This window comes from Ovis aries, chromosome 6 (genome assembly GCF_016772045.2).
Source record: "Ovis aries strain OAR_USU_Benz2616 breed Rambouillet chromosome 6, ARS-UI_Ramb_v3.0, whole genome shotgun sequence".
Classification (NCBI taxonomy): domain Eukaryota; kingdom Metazoa; phylum Chordata; class Mammalia; order Artiodactyla; family Bovidae; genus Ovis; species Ovis aries.
This window is the reverse complement of record NC_056059.1, coordinates 71,090,825-71,096,386: the sequence shown is the minus strand read 5'-3', so window position 1 is coordinate 71,096,386 and position 5,562 is coordinate 71,090,825. Positions and strand designations below refer to the sequence as shown.

The window sequence follows — 5,562 nt, the reverse complement described above, 5'->3', positions numbered from 1 at the left end:
TTTTTAAGTACACAGTACAGCGCAGGCACAATGTCGTACAGGAAGAATCTAGAATGCATTCATCTTATATACTGCCACTTTATGCCCATCGAACAGCAGCTACCCAGTTCCACCCTCCCCCCAGCATCTGGCAATCATCACTGTACCTTCATTTCTAAGAATCTGACTATTTTAAATACCTGATATATTTGTTCTGGGCTTCCCGGGTAGCTCAGCTGGTAGAGAATCTGCGTGCAATGCAGGAGAACCTGGTTCTATTCTTGGGTCAGGAATATCCCCTGGAGAAGGGATAGGCTACCCACTCCAGTATTCTTGTGTTTCCCTGGTGGCTCAGAAGGTAAAGAATCTGCCTGCAATATGGGAGACCTGGGTACAATCCCTGGGTTGGAAAGATCCCTGGAGGAGGGCATGGCAACCCACTCCAGTATTCTTGCCTGAAGAATCCCGTGGACAGAGGAGCCTGACGGGGCCACAATCCATGGGGTTGCAGAGTTGGACACAACAGAGTGAAAAGCACACTTACACATATTTGATCTCCTGTGATTGGCTTTTTCCAATTAGCATAATGTCCTCAGCATCATCCATGTTGTTACATTGGCAGGATGTATAAAAGCCTCCAAAGGCTAAAAAAGTAAAAAAGCTTTCTTTATTCTAATTTTCATTCTGTCCATTTAGGGATGTTAAAACTATCCTTTTGTAATGCGTTACTAACCATTGAATGGTGAAAATGTTAGTCACTCAGTCATATCCAACTCTTTGTGATCCAAGAGACGGTAGCCCACCAGGTGCCTATGTCCGTGGAATTCTCCAGGCAAGAATATTAGAATGGGTAGCCATTCCCTTCTCCAGAGGATCTTCCCAACCCAGGGATCAAACCCAGGTCTCCTGCATTGCAGGCAGATTCTAGAATGGTGGTTTTTCTAAAAAGTTACTTTACTTATTTGATGAAACAAATAATTTGTAACACTGATAGATTCCTGGATTTTATATGAACTTTCATTGGTCTCTGAAATTCAAGAATTTAGAGATCTCTGCATCACACCATAGTTACCAGTTCAGTTTGCTTCAGTCGCTCAGTCGTGTCTGACTCTTTGCTACCCCATAGACTGCAACATGCCAGGCCTCCATGTCCATCACCAACTCCCGGAGTTTACTCAAACTCATGTCCATTGAGTCAGTGATGCCATCCAACCACCGCATCCTCTATCATCCCCTTCTCCTCCCACCCTTAATCTTTCCCAGCATCAGGAACTTTTTAAATGAGTCAGTTCTTCACATCAGGTGGCCAAAGTATTGGAGTTTCAGTTTCAACATCAGTCCTTCCAATGAATATTCAGGACTGATTTCCTTTAGGGTGGACTGATTGGATCTCCTTGCAGTCCAAGGAACTCTCGAGAGTTATGGTTTTTCCAATAGTCATGTATGGATGTGAGAGTTGGACTGTGAAGAAAGCTGAGCACCGAAGAATTGATGCTTTTGAACTGTGGTGTTGGAGAAGACTCTTGAGAGTCCCTTGGACTGCAAGGAGATCTAACCAGTCCATTCTAAAGAAGATCAGTCCTGGGTGTTCTTTGGAAGGACTGATGCTAAAGCTGAAACTCCAGTACTTTGGCCACCTCATGTGAAGAGTTGACTCATTGGAAAAGACTCTGATGCTGGGAGGGATTGAGGGCAGCAGGAGAAGGGGACGACAGAGGATGAGATGGCTGGATGGCATCACCAACTCAATGGACGTGAGTTTAAGTGAACTCTGGGAGTTGGTGATGGACAGGGAGGCCTGGCGTGCTACAATTCATGGGGTCGCCAAGAGTCGGACACGACTGAGCAACTGACCTGACCTGATTCCCATTTCTTTAAGAATTTTCCGCAGTTTGTTGTGATCCACACAGTCAAAGGCTTTAGTATAGTCAATGAAGCAGAAATAGATGTTTTTCTGGAATGCTCTTGCTTTTTCTATCATCCAATCTATGATCAATAGTTACCTACCAAGATCCAGGGATTGTGTTATCCACTGGTGATTAAAACAGATATATGGCCTGTGTTAGATCCAAGGAGCATTCATTTCTCCCATCTTCCTTTTGACTTTTGGATATATTATCTTCCTTTGAGAATGATTCACACCATTTCTCATGTAAATCAATTTAGCCACTTCCTGTAGACTCTTGTCAGCTTTGCTACTCTACCTGTTACCCTGACCAGCACTAAATGGCTTACAGTACAAGTGCGGCTGCCCTTTAAGAAGAATGGCGTGGGACTTCCCTGGTGGTCCAGTGGATAAGAATCTAGGGGCCAGTGCAGGGGACTAGGGTTGGATCCCTTGTCTGGGAAGATCCCCCATGCTGTGGAGCAACTAAATCCATGCACCACAATTACTGAGCCTGTGGTCTAGAGTCCACCAGCCACAGCTACTGAAGTCAGCATGCCCAAGACTCCATGCTTTGCAACAAGAGAAGCCTCTGCAATGAGGAGCTTGCACACTGCAATGAAGAGTGGCCCTGCTCACCGCAACTAGAGAAAGCTGCAACAAAGACCCAGTGCAACCAAAATAAAACTAAACTAAAATAAATACATTGGTTTTTAAAAAAAAAAAAAAAGAAGAGCACAGTAGGACAAGGAGGGGGTGAGAGGAAGAAGGAAGCTCTTAATATTGATGCTTATTTTTTGATGCTTGAGTATTCTGATAGTGACAATGGGAGTTATAGAATACACATGACACCCTTTCCTTTTCCGGTAAGCGGCCTGAGGTGACTCCTAAAAATGGTGCGCTATTCACTTGACCCAGAAAACCCCACAAAATCATGTAAATCAAGAGGTTCAAATGTTCGTGTACACTTTAAGAACACTCGTGAAACCGCCCAGGCCATAAAGGGTATGCATATCTGAAAAGCCACCAAGTGTCTGAAGGACGTCACGTTAAAGAAGCAGTGTGTGCTGTTCCGCCGCTACAACAGTGGAGTTGGCAGGTGTGCACAGGCCAAACTGTGGGGCTGGACTCAGGGTCGATGGCCCAAAAAGAGTGCTGAATTTTTACTACACATGCTCAAAAATGCAGAGAGTAATGCTGAACTTAAGGGCTTAGATGTAGATTCTCTGGTCATTGAGCACATCCAAGTGAACAAAGCCCCCAAGATGCGACGCAGGACTTACAGAGCTCACGGTCGGATCAACCCCTACATGAGCGCTCCCTGCCGCATTGAGATGACCCTTACTGAAAAAGAACAGATTGTTCCTAAACCAGAAGAGGAGGTTGCACAGAAGGAAAAGATATCCCAGAAGAAACTGAAAAAACAAAAACTTATGGCCCGGGAATAAATGCTGCAAAAAATAAATGCAAATAAGAGTAAAAAAAAAAGAATACATATGACAAAAAATTGAACAGAGGATCAGGGGGAACACAAAAAGAGAGTAACCAATTCTATAGGAGATGACTGGATCAGAAGCATCTTGTGTGAGGCTACCAATAAGCTAAGCATTTAAAAAAAAAAAACAAAACAAAATTTCCCATTTAACTATTTTAAAATGTTCATTTCAATGTCATTAAGTACAGTCATGTTGTTATACTATCCATCTCCAGAACCTATTATCTTCCAGGAATGAAACTCTGTCCTCATAAATGGCAAAAATCCATCTCCTTTCTCCCTATATATTCAACCCTTGTTATTTAATTGAAATCTCAGAATGTTATTGCTTAAAAACCTTCTGTGTTAATGTGTGTAATAAATGACAACCCCAGTTATAGAAAACTAAAAGTTCATTTTTGGAAACAATTATAATTTTGTTCATTAAATAAAGTAGATTTAGAAAGATCAACAAATATAATTTGTCAATATATTATTTTCTCCCTACTGTTGCTTACTGTTGATATTAAGTCTTTGGGTACAATATATAAAACTTGAAATGCTGAGAAATACAGACATACTGGCATGTCACTTATAAAATCTTTCAGTTCATCTATTTTTCAAAAAGATGCTGTCTTTACTGATCAGTATTAAAACTGTATTCCCTGTCACATTAGGTAAATAAGACTTATCAAGGTTCAGCTGAGAATAATAGATTGAAAATGTACATATTCAGAAGGTATAAAGCCCTTAAATCTATATAACTCTTACATTACTAAACTGAAATCTCAGGAAAAGAAATAACTGACTTGGCAATCAACATGTTGTAGGGACAACAGTAGAAAAAGCAGTTGTGGTCCAGAGAGACAGAGCTATTTAAAATAATTATGTTCAGGCCATAGTTTTTGACATGATTAGAGTCTTGAACATAGATAGGTGTTTGCCATATGGAGGTTGTTGTGAGTTGAACTGTGCTTCCCTATAAGGCAAGTTACAACCCTAAGCCCCAGGACCTGGGAATCTGATCTAACAGGGTATTTGCGGAAAAAACCAGGTTAAAGAGAAATCATACTGAATGAGGTGTGTCCCAAGTTGATGACTGGTATCTTTATAAGAAGAGAGAAGCTTGGACACAAAAACACACAGGAAGAAATGCCATGTGACACAGAGGCAGAGATGGGAGAGATACATTCACAAATCAAAGCCAAGGATTGTTGATAACTCCCTAGTGGCTCAGATGGTAAACAATCTGCCTGCAATGTGGGAGACCTGTGTTCAATCCCTAGGTCGGGAAGATCCCCTGGAGAAGGGAATGGCAACCCACTCCAGTATTCTTGCCTGGAGAATTTCATGACAGAGGATGCAAGATGTGTAATAATGAGCAAGCCAAGACCTTAAATGTTCTGAAAATACATTATTACACATCTTTGTTGCTTCATGCACTTCTCTAAAAATTAGGAAGGATTTGTCCTTGCTTGCTTCACTCGCTTTCACCAGAATCTAGCAGAGAGGTAGGGAACAGAATTTCAGAGCCTCAAGAAGGACCTAACCCCACTGAAACCTTAATTCTGGACTTCCAGGCTCCAGAACTATGAGGCAATAAATTTTGTTGTTTTAAACTGTTCAAGCTTGTGGTAATTCATTTATGGTGGCCCTATGAAACTAAAACAGAAATGGAAGAATATAGTAAACAGAGGACAGGGCAGAGAAAGGCCTGGGCTGTGAAGCTGCCTGGGCATCCTTTCCTGGAAGATTCTCAGGGACATTCCAGAGGTGGGGTGGTAGACTCTGAATCTTCCATTAATAGGTTGCCGCCACTGTCTATTGTCCCTAGGCAAGGTACAGCTAGACCTTCCAGAACATCAGCTGCGTATCTACCATGAGAGAGAACGTTTAAGGTCTGGAAATACATTCTTATACTTCCTTGCTTGCTTCATGCCCTTCTCTAAATATGTCCTTTCACATTCCAAATATGGTAAAAGAAAGTTGTCATTGGAGATCTGTCTTATGAAAAAGATTTTTGGAGGCCTCCCCACTGCTTCCTTGATGGAACGTTAATGCTGACTTGGCTCTAGGCTGATGGTACATTCCTCTGTATCTGTCCCTTGCCAAGGAACTCATAAAGCCCTGGGACCTAGGATGATTTGGTTGAGTGGGATGGCAACAAGTTATCCCTATGGAGAAGTTCACTGCTAGAGAGATGATACACTGCCTTCTATGAAGA

The 5,562-nt window shown here is 42.0% G+C and overlaps 1 pseudogene; it reads left to right on the top strand.

The window, feature by feature from the left end:
• The first annotated feature begins 2,722 nt into the window (after positions 1 to 2,722).
• LOC114115411 (large ribosomal subunit protein uL22-like) lies at positions 2,723 to 3,346 on the top strand (annotated as a pseudogene).
• Positions 3,347 to 5,562: the final 2,216 nt, after the last annotated feature.